Source organism: Leucoraja erinacea, chromosome 2 (genome assembly GCF_028641065.1).
Source record: "Leucoraja erinacea ecotype New England chromosome 2, Leri_hhj_1, whole genome shotgun sequence".
Lineage (NCBI taxonomy): Eukaryota > Metazoa > Chordata > Chondrichthyes > Rajiformes > Rajidae > Leucoraja > Leucoraja erinaceus.
The window spans coordinates 82438963-82450929 of record NC_073378.1 but is presented as its reverse complement, the minus strand read 5'-3'; the positions used below and the strand labels follow the sequence as shown (position 1 = coordinate 82450929).

General features: G+C 41.4%; 1 long non-coding RNA gene across 2 annotated transcripts in view; it reads right to left on the bottom strand.

Annotated features, from left to right (window-relative positions):
• Positions 1–1212: 1212 nt before the first annotated feature.
• Positions 1213–11967, bottom strand: part of LOC129711667 (uncharacterized) — a 34011-nt gene continuing 23256 nt past the window's right edge. The window contains exons 2-3 of one of the 2 annotated variants that reach the window (XR_008725891.1): positions 10565–10720; positions 1213–4822 (exon numbers count right to left, since the gene is read on the bottom strand). This is a non-coding gene — a long non-coding RNA (uncharacterized LOC129711667). Of the gene's footprint in view, positions 4823–6359; positions 7718–10564; positions 10721–11967 lie in introns of those variants that run through there. The other variant, XR_008725892.1, reaches the window with a different exon arrangement.

Sequence of the window (11967 nt, the reverse complement as noted above, 5' to 3'; positions counted from 1 at the left end):
GCCAGGTAGTATGCAAAATAACGCATTTCACTGTCCCCGGGTAAAGTATCATTGAATTGAATGAATCGTGGCCAGAACACTGAATATAACTTCCCTGCTCTTCATTAAATCAGTGTCATAGGATGTTACCATCTAGCTGAGAGGACAGACAAGACCAGACATATAAAACACTGGTTCGGTTACATTTGGAGTACTGTCTGCAGTTCTGGTCACCACATTATAGATAGGATGCAACATTGTGGAAGAGATTCATCTGGATGTTGCCTGCGTTAGAGGACTTTGGTTATGGGGAGAGATTGGATAGGCTTGTTTTCCCTAGAACAGAGGAGGTAGATAGAAGCATATATAAAAACTATAGATTGGGGAAATAGCCAGAATCTTTTAGAAACATAGAAACATAGGCAATAGGTGCAGGAGTAGGCCATTCGGCCCTTCGAGCCTGCACTGCCATTCAATATGATCATGGCCAGGGTGTAAGAAAAGGTGGGAGGAAGGAGCTTTAATGGGAATTTGACGAGAACAAAATGTACACATAGAATGGATGATATATGAAGAGCACTGCCAGAGAGGATGCTGGAATCAGATACAATTATAATGTTTACTAGACCAAGTGCAGACCCGTTGGGTCTGCTCCCCCAATGGTGTGATCCCCCAACCCAATATTCCACCATGCACCCGTCTCCTCCAATGGAACTGAAGCCGTTCCCAAAAGTAAGATTGCAGCTCCCCTGCACAGAAGGGTATAGTCCTAATGCAGCCAAATGGATGGCCAGTTATTTTGAAATACTTGGGTGTTGGGGGGGGGGGGGGAAAAAATTTGATTAAAAACGGCTGGCACGAATGTGGGAGTGGAAAGAAAAGCGAAATCTCGAAGGAAAATATCTCGGAGATCAGCGTTGGATTGGGCGTGCCAATTACCGGCACACAATAATCCATTCCGAACATCTGACTTGAACATTTGAACCCCCCAGAGTTTTAAAATACTACCTCCTGTAAAATTCCCCCAACCCAACATTCTACCAGCCCCGTAGATCTTTGTTGCCAAATGTAAGTTTCCAAGCCTCCCTCACAGGACAGTGAAAGTTCAGTGTTCCTGTCTTGTACTGTGCAACACTTGCAGAGTGTTAGGTCAGTGCAAGTAAATAGAGATCAAGTCAAAAGGCAGGAAGGGATCCGTACTGCAGGCGGACGGATTTGAGTTTTATATATTAATAGATAGATGAGGCATATAGATAAACACTGAAATAGACATGGCACAGAAGGGTATGGTCCTAATGCAGCCAAATGGGATTCGTGTATATGGATAAAAAAGTCTGGCATGAATGTGGTGGGCCGAAGGGTCATTTCCGTGCTGTACCACACAATAACTTGAACATTTGAACCCAAAACTACCTCCTGTAAACTTTCAGAACCGGAACACAAGCCTAGATCTTTGTTCTCAAGGCTTACAGGACAACCGAGTACTGTGCAACACTTGCAGAGTGTTAGGTCAGTGCATAAAGAGATCAAGTTGGTGTTTATTCTTTATTAAAATGCAAAACAAAATGTCATAGTCAGTGGCGGTATTCACGTGCACATACAATAGCAGTTAGGAGGAATGTAGGCTAGTATTAACTTTTACTTCAAGGTAACACGAGATCAAAGTAGACAGACATTCTCTGAGAAAATCCTGTAAAGAGTTTGGATCACATCCTCACAGACTAGCAGGTAAAACTGAGGGAAACTCATCACTTTAGGCTTAGTACAGAACAGTCAGTGCACTACAGTTAATGTTCTAACTGATCGCAACTTTACAATTTTATTTCTGTGGGTTAAAATGGCCAATTTCTTGAGAGTACTAAATTTTTGTAACTGCATTAGGCAAGGTGTAACGGGTATAGCTTGGACCCAATAGCAGCACAGAATCAGGCAGGTGTAATTGGTAATGAACTTTATTACGATACTGTAACACAGAGTAGTAACACAGGAATGGGTACACCGTACTCACACAGAGGCTCAGGATTGAGCGAGGGTTCCGAAGAGGGGCAGGCAGGAGACGTAGTCGGGGTAGCGGAAGGTCCGGTAACCAGGAGATCCAACACACGATGCAAACAAACCAGCGAGGGACAGGCGAAAGGAGAGTCGAAGCCAGGCAGGAAGTCGAGGAGCCGTTGCAGGGATACACCAAACAGCCCAGGAGAGAGGCAGACAGAAACCAGGAGGTACGGGACGAAGGCCGTGGACAGAAGGCTGAGGTGATATCCGGGAAGACGACAGGACGGAATGGTCAGGGGCAAGCAGGTTCGAATCCGTGTAGTCAGTCGGGTAATCGCTGGAGAGTCTTGCATGAATGCTGAGAACAATCTGGCACTGTGTGAACGGTGAGGAGAGTCTATATACCGGGTTAATAGGTGATCAGAGGCAACTGAGTGCAAAAGGTGAGGAGAGTTGGGCTGATGAGAGGGGAGTGGCAGGCAGGCAGGTGAGGAGAAGGAGGGACCGGTGGAAAAGTACTGGGAGCTGAAGTGGATGAGAATGAGGAGAGGGCAGACTGTGACACAAGGAGTCAAGCATAATTCAAGATAATCATCAGATCTTGTTCTGAGAGACACTAGATGTAAAGAGCATATAATCCTCCAACATTTTCACCACCTCCAACATGATCCCATTACTGGTCACAGCTTGCCATCTCCACCCCTTTCTTGATTTCTCTAACTTCAAATAGCCCTTGCTTTCCCTCTCTATCCCTTCCCCCTTCCCAGTTCTCCCACCAGTCTTACTGTCTCCGACTACATTCTATCTTTGTCCCGCCCACTCCCCTGACATCAGTATGAAGAAGGGTCTCGACCTGAAATGTCACTAATTCCTTCTCTCCAGAGATGTTGCCTGTCACGCTGAGTTACTCCAGCATTTTGTGTCTACCTTCAATTTAAACCAGCATCTGCAGTTCTTTCTTACATTGGATGTATACAAGTCTCCTATCCACGTAGACTTGTGGACGGAGGGACATTTTCAGACCAGAACACAAAAGGGAAGATATCCTTGATATCCCCCACTGCTGCTCACAGCCCTGAATCATCACCCTGTCTGAACCTGCCCCATGTCAATGAGCAGACTAATCCTCATAATTTGCCTCTCTCACCCTTCTGCCTGACAGTACCAATTATCTTATTGAGATCCATTCCCGCATCATCTTCCACTTGATCCATACCCTCCCGGTTACCTGTCATGTGTCTGATTGCATGCACTCCTACAAGGCCCAATCCTATTCAATAATGCCCTCTCAATGAAACCTTTCATTGGGCCAAATTATGAGACACTGTAAGCTAAAAAGGTTCCACAGGCCATAGGTTGCATGCGATTGATATGCAACATATGCGGCAGTTGATACACTACAACTGAGTAGTTCAGTTTATCCCACTTCTGATTCTTAAATTTATTTTAAGTTATGCTGGGGTGTAGCCTGTGAGCCTGCTTGTGGCTTCAATTATAGAGAACACGAGGGCAACTACCTGTATACTGTAGTACACTGATCTTTCACATTGAGCAAAGGACTGTTAAAAGTACTCTGCAGATATATTGCAGATTTCTCCATTTTAATTGTACTGTGTTCATACCTTTTGTATAATATTGGTGACATATGAGGAGGTCAAGTTTCCACTTTCTTGACTTATTTGTAAAAGTATATTCTGGGAGCTATTCACGGAAGAGTTCAGTGCAAAAGATCGGAAAATTTCAAATCCACTTGAGTAACATCCAACCCCATTTCAAAATTGATGAAAGGTCATCAATTTGATATATTATCTCTTTCTTCGTCCACAGATCCTGCTCAACCTTTAGGGTGTTTCTGGTATTCTTAGGTTTCGTTACAGATTTCCACCAGTGCAGTAGCTTACTTTGCATTATTTTTCTGTTTATCACCATTTTTATGTTGGCTTAAGATTCAATTTGTCCAGGTTAGACCCAGCCCACAAATCAGTAACACTGGAGGTCAACATTGCAAGATTCTGCTGATTTATGAATTTCTTCATTTTGTACTATTTGTTTAAAGCACACAAGCGGTTGACTATTATACACATAAGAAAAATACTAACTTGATGAAAACAGCAGAGCAAAAGGTCCAGTTTAGTTTATTTTTCATTTTCGGTAACTTACCTCTGGTGGAGGATTAGTGGAATGGACACTGTTATTTGAAATATTTCTTCCCTGCCTATTTTCATTGATATTCATGAACATGTGAAGGGATATTTCTTAATGAAATTAATTTAAAGGAAACAATCAGTTTTTTTTATAGGCTGCACAGTTACATGGATTTGTTGGAGATCTTATATTTGTAATATGAATTTGCATGAAAGATGTGTAAGCCAGGGTTGCTGCATAAAAGCACGTAAAGCAAAAATATTCTACAAATGTTAGAAATCTGAAATACAAACAGAAACTGCTGGATATATTCAGCAGGTCAGGCGGCAACTGTGCATAGGAATCCACATGGTTTCTTCTTAAAGGCTCCATCATTACTATCAGTGGGCCCCATTGATCCCCCTCGCACCCCATGGATGATCTCACTCAGGTCTATGGGTTTTCCTTATCAGCCCATTGGATTCTCCCCCTTAGTCTCAAGGACTCTCCTGTTGAGCTCCGTGGATTTTCCTGAGCAGCCTCGATAGATCGTCTTGATGAGCCCTATGCATTGACAGCAAATATTTTCCCAATTGGTACCAAGCATTTCCCTGATCTGGCCCATGGGTTCTCTCGATCCGCTCCACAGTTCCTTCTGATTGTTTCTGCTTGCCTTTCTCATGATCAGCAATGTAGATTTTCTCTCCTGGTGCTGCACGTTGCCCTAATCAGGAACAGAAATGGAAATCTTGTGGAAACCATGTCATACAGTGAATCTGCAGTTCTGCAGAAGTAATCAATGGGGAATTCCCCTTTGGGAATTCATTTTGAAAACTTACAGATCGTGTCAAGTTGTTGAATGAACTAAAAAATTGATATGCTTACTGTCAATAAATTGGACCTGATTTATCCCATCAACAATAAACAAAGTTTGCAGGCATCTCATTGCACATTTCTGTTCATCGTGTAAATTGACCCAGAAACAGTTGGCCTGCTACAAAAGTCTGTACAATCTCACTCAAAAATAAATTGAAAAATAAAGTTCACTTACTCAGCCGCAGAAAAAATCTCGCTCAGTTTGACATTTTATATATACCAGGTGAACCACTGTTTCAATATGTTATATTTAATAACGCTACCCGTCATTCAGAGCTCTTAACAGTACATTTTCTGGTCAATTATTGTTGGCAATAACATTTAATTTAACATTTTATTTTGGTGTCCAAAAATTTAAACAACTAAATCTGGTATTGGCATTCAGAGAATTAATATAAGAACTAGAGAATCAAGTTGTTAAGGGTATATTTTCAGCCTTGCGTCTCCAAGTTCAATGGTGGCCTTTGACCTGACATAGCAGCTGCCAAAATTATGTTGTAATGGATTACACATACTTTCATTCGTTCTCATTTCCTTTGGTAATAGTAAGAAGGATTTGTGCAAGAAGTGGTTGACATATGCTGCATTACCTGGGGCAATTTTCTTTACAGCAGGACTGAAAGAGCTTTCTGCAACTAGACACTGTGATATTTCCTGGCCATTTACTGACAATCTTTTAATATATAGCAGAAGTTCAACTTTCTGTGATACTTCCAAGAAAAAATCAAAAATAACATTGATTTTGGGTTTAGATTTATTTATCTGTTTTTCGTCTTTCTCTCCTCTGCTTGCAACTCATTTCTTATTTTGCTTCAAGGTTTCAATGAATATTTTAAATAAGAACTTCATTATGGGTTGCAACGGGATTCTGAAAAATAAATCAGTGGGCAATGTCAGGAACATAACTAAAAAGCTGGAAGGGTGAGAGTAAGTTGTTTTGTGCAGGCCTGACTTGCTGATGGTTTATTTTACCCTAAACCATAGCCCTCTTGTATATTTTATTTATGCCATGTGTTCAACCATCCTGGCAGTCAATCTACGTTTTCCTTCAAATTAAGGAACCTGGTTGAAGGAACAATGCTTGAAGCACAAAGCGCCACCTAGATTGAAAACAGTAGGAGAGAAGTCAAGGGAAGTCAATAAAAATAGCTGATAATAATTTCAAGCTTTGTGTTTTTAGGGAATAAAGGGAATAATGAAGGATGTAAGGATGCTGGTTGTTCTGATAGTGGGATAAAACCAATGTGAATAAAGCATTCTGTTTTCTTAGTTTTCATAATAAAATAGTAAACAATGTATAGAATACTGTAAACAAAAGGTATTTAGTTAAGTTGACAGAAAATTAAAACAGTTTAATATTGCTTTTACTGCAGTGCATTCTGTTGTGTAGAGCTATTGTGCACACTGGTTTACAAGGCAACTTGGCAAATAGCAGAAAATGTATTTCTTATCAACATATAAGGCAGTTATAATTTATTGGTGAAGAGTGAATTTCAATAGAATACTGCAATATTCAAATTTGACTTTCAGTGCATCGCTTCTAAACAAATAGTGGACCTTGTGCAGAATTGCACATGCATTGTAATTGTAATTGAAATTAGAATTGGACTTACATTGTAATTGGGATTTGAATTCACATCTCCAGAACACCAGTCACAACATTTTGTTTGCAGGGCATGTAATATAAATGATGATACAACTGATAAACACATAAAGTACTGGAGTAACTCAGTGGTTCAAGCAGCATCCCCAGGGAATATGGATAGATGACATTTTGTGTCGAGACCCTTCTTCAGGCTGATTGTAGTTGGAGGGGAGAAAGCTGGAAAAGAATTGGGGGTGAGAAAAAAAGCTCGAGATGCGAAACAATTTATATTATCCACAGATGCTGCCTGACACACTCAGTTACATCAGCACTATGTGTCTTTTTTTTTGTAAACCAGCATTTGCAGTACCTTGTATTTGCACAATACAAATGATTGCAAGTTGCCTTGCATACAGTTCATTACACTGCAGTACATTTCAGAGAGAAAGCCAATCTCTCAAAGTCCTGGGTTGTTCTTTTGTTATTTTGCTTATCTCTATCTACTTTCCAGAGCCCCATTCCCCTCCTTCAAGCTTCTTCCAATTGTTGGTGAAAGCAGCAGAGAGAGCAAATGCTGCTTCTTACAATGAGCCTGGCCTCTCTCATGGCTAATAGACCATATCATATATAATATTTAATTATTTCAACAGTTTTATATTGAAAGGTACGGAGTATATATTCTACAATAAATGTATGACGTGGAGTATTGTGAAATATGTGCAGTCAAAGTAAATATTATGTGTAAATTAGTCTTCTGCAAATAACCCACTGGGAAAAGTAACAAAATTAAACAAATTACACTACGGTGCAAAGGCAGATTATATCAAATATGACATTGTTGAGAGTGAAATAATTGGTCCTTCTTTTATTCTACAATCATCAACCTCCTATTATTTATCTATCAGTTGGAAAAGTCACTTGTTTAAACATGTAGTAGAATGTTATACAAATGTACACATTGTAGGTCATACATTTATACTGGATCCTTCAGACAATGAGATTCCCAACCGACCCATTGTGTTGTGATGTTTAGACGAGGCAAGGAGCAAAAAAAGGAAGGTCTAATTGTTCTCAGCTCCTCTGACGCAGTGCCTCTGGGCTATCATAATAGAATGGGCAAGGTATTATTTTCACCTGTGGATTGGGGTGATCTATAACCTGGAGAGAATAACAAAAATATTTTAAATTACAGAACAAAATGCAATACAGATAAAACGGTGCGAAAGATTCACTATTTGGAAATGCTGACAATCTAACCTTGCAGTCAGATAACATTTTTTAGGCAACATGTAACGTCCATTTTATCCATACAAATGGTAGTGAGGTCAGACTTAATTTCTCATTAAACGTAAAATCTAATCTATATTATTGAGTTTGGAATCAGAAGATCAGTTCTCCATTGACTATGTTGAGAAACACAGTGATAGGCTGGCTTCAGACTTAGTTGAATAGATAGAAACTCCAAATGAAGAATACAATCCAGACTGAACTAGTTTATGCAAGGCCTAGAAAGCCAAATAGAACACACTTTTCGCTTCTCTACAGTGATTATTTCTATTCAATATGAAAAGGTGTGCAACAGAAAGAAGAAAGATTGTTTCAGATTAGTCTGTGGTTCAAAACAATTCCTACAGTAGGTAGGGATGCTCTTTGATATGTTAAACATTAGATGTTCCTGTCCAAATTCAGCTGGACAGCCAAGGTGAAGCAAATTCAAGGGTATTTAAACTATCACGGACATTATCCTACTCGGTTATGCAGGATTAAATCAGACTGTAAGTGTGTCTGTCAGCAATTTACTTCCTTAATTTATTTTTGAAAGTAATATCATCAAGAACAAAAGTTCAAAACATTTTCAAAAAACATATACTACTGATGGGATGATACTGGGCATTTGAAATGCAACACTAATTTACTGGAAATAGCTGCAGAGGGGGGCATCTGAGAGTGACACCAAATCCGTGGCCATTTTGGGAAATAGGACTTATTTTAGGAGAGAAACCAAGTTTCAGGTTGCAAAGAAATAAGGCTGGTTTGGGGTGGAGATGGAAGGAAAAGAAAGAGCCTGAATGAAGACGTGCTGGGGTAGAAGGCAGGGGAGAGTGAATAACTAAAGTGAGGTTGGAGGATGCTTGAGGTTTGTGGAGGCTCAGTTCTTGATTGCATTCTGCATAGTAGAGGAATCAAAGGATAAGGGGAACAAACAATGGGTCATGAGGAAGTGTATTCTACTATTTCTGATGTTAAAAGCTAGGTCTGAAGGAGGTGTACATAGGAGAAGACAACTATAAATGCAAAACTACCAGCTGAAAAAAAGAGGGGAAAATAGCTGAATGCTGGAAACGTGAGATGCAAAGGTTGTATTTGCTGATTATCTGCAATTGTTGAAACAATACAATACAATACAATACAATACAAATTTATTATCATTTGAGCCCCAGTGAGACTCAAACGAAATGTTGTTTCCACAGCCATACAAACAAAGACACTGTCTTACAGACATACACATAATTAAATTCACACAAACATCCATCACAGTGAAGCCACTGTGATGGAAGGCAAGTCTTTTCTCTCCCCTGTTCTCCATGTCTCTCCCGATGTCCAAGCCCCAGGCGGGCGATGATGAGTCCCACGGCCATTTTAGGCCGCGCGGGGCGATTTACGGCCCCGCTCCCGGTCTGAAAGTCCAAGGTTGGAACCCCCACGGGCGATGGTGAGTCCCACGGCCATGAAGCCGTGCCGGGTGATGTACTGTCCCGGTCCGGGTCGTTCCAACCCCGTGACACCGGCTGGAGAAGTCGCGTTGCGGGAGCTCCGGGAAGCGGTCTCTCTCTCTCTCCCCCCGGACCCGCGAGCTCCCGATGTCCCAGTCCACCGGACCTGCGGCTGCGTTGCTGGAGCCTCCGAGCCCCAGGAGTCGAGTCGCAGCAGCGAGTCACCACCGCTCCCCACGCTCCGAGGCCGGCCACCCCCACGATGGTGAGTCCGCAGATCCGCAGTCTCCGGGACTGGAGCCCCCGGGTCGTTCAGGTTGGAGGCTGCTCCACGGTGCTAGGCCCCAACGACAGCCGAGACCCGACAGGGAAAAGGTCGGGTCTCCCGGACAGGGAAGAGATAGTGAGTCCAGAATGTTGTCATATTTCTCATCCAAATGTGAGATGCTGCTGTTTCAGCAACCATTGGCCAAGGGGCAAATGGAACATCAACTCCATTTTAACAGCCCACTTTGTTCCAGCACTACCTGGGGATTTTGCATTGCGTGAAGAGCACACAGAAGTGAGGCAGTAAATTCAACGCACTCTCTCACAAATGTATAGTACGCCCCATTCAATATTTCTCTAGGTCAGCCACTTAGAAACAAGTAAACAACAGAGTATATAAAGCAATTTAAAATATAAAACTCCTTCAACTCCAAAACAATTTACTTAGTGAAAGGTTAAAAAAAGTAAGACACAGGGTAAAACAATATTTAAAGTTAGCTTTAGCTCTTAGGGCTAATGGAATCAAGGGATATAGGGAAAAAGCAGGAAGGGGATACTGATTTTGGATGATTATATTGAATGGAAGTGCTGGCTCGAAGGGCCGAATGTACTACTCCTGCACCTATTTTTTCTATGTTTTTTTTAATGTTTCTAATATTTGCATTTCTATGATGCCTTTCAAGGATTCTGAGTACCACGATGAAGAAACTTTGAAATGCAGTTAATTATATTGTAGAAAGATGGGCCAGGATGGTTGAACCCAGCAAATATCCATGGTCATCAATATGACCAGGTATCCTGCGTTTAGTAGTTGTTAGTCAGGGATACATTTGGTCAGGACACAGGCTTAGGCCCCGTTCTTTCACGTTTCGATTTAGGATCATTAATTTAGTTTTTAGTTTAGTTTAGAGATACAGGCCCTTTGGCCCACCCAGGTACGCACAGACAAGTGATCCCCGCACATTACCCTACTACACCGACTAGGGACAATTTTTACATTTATCATGCCAATTAACCTACAAACCTGTATTTCTTTGGAGTGTGGGAGGAAACCGAAGATCTCGAAGAAAACACACAAACTCCGTACAGGCAGCACCAGTAGTCGGGATTGAACCCAGGTCTCCGGCACTCCATTCGCTGCAAGGCAGCAACTCTGCTGCTGCGCCACCGTGACCACCATCTGAGGGAACAAACAGGCCTTGGCTTAAAATCTGAATTAATAGATCACCTCCAGCATTGCACCATTCCCTCGATACTTAAACGTAGCCTAAAATGAAACTTGAACGATAGTTCTTCTGACTCAGGTTGAGAGTGCTATTAATTGAGCCAGTGTTGCCACAAGGACAAATACCTGTAGCAGAATATACAATGATATATAGATGCATAGATTGGCTACTGTTCTTATGTTTCACTCCATGGTAAATGGATTTTCAATTGCTTGGCACTGAAATAAGCTACTACACCATTTGATCTGTGCCAGTTTTTTTCAGATTATCTCCAAATTACAGATTTGCACAAAATACTACAATATGTGCAGCTTGTTATAAATCTTCAACACTTAGAGACAATTGTGATAAATTAACTCTCAAGGGGGTATTGTTGCCAGCATTTATTTAGTTTAGTTTTAGTTTTAGTATTAGTTTACAGACACTACGCGGAATCGGGCCGGTGGCTCCACCGAGTCCGCACCAACCAGCGACCCCCGCACATTAGCTACCCTACACACACTAGGGACAATTTTATACCATGGCATTTATACCATGCCAATTCACCTACAAACCTGTATGTCTTTGCAGTATGGGAGGAAATTGAAGATCTCGGAGAAACCCCACGGAGGTCAAGAGGAGAACATACAAACTCCATGCAGAAAAGTACCTGTAGTCAAGATCGAACCCGGGTCTCCGGCGCTGTAAGGCAGCAAATCTACCGCTGCGCCACTGTGCCGCAATTTATTATAAACTTATATGACATTTGATTTTTACGTGATAGAGATAACACCCATGGGATCAGCCACCAAAAGGACAGAGAATACATTGACAAAGAAGACAATCTGCTCTGTTATTGGTAGAAAAAAGGAACAGCGGATGCTAGTTCACGTTGTCCAGGGATGTTGCTTGACCCGCTGAGTTACTCCAGCATTTTGTATATTTCCCTGTTCTATTATATGTCTTTTGACCTGAAGACATGTAAACATGCAGCGTCCAAGGCAGATGATTGACAGTAATCTGTGTACAATAAATATTTTGTTATTGCTGTATGTTGTTTAGTTGTGCTGGACCAAATGGTGATGGTGGACAGGATGAAATGACCCACGTTGCCCATGCTTTATTCAGGTTTTCCAGCCCAAGTGATAAAACGTTTCATTCTGTCGTGCCGTGGTGTTCTTTTGTCTTGTAGATGCTTTGGGATTTGCACGAGGCATTTTTG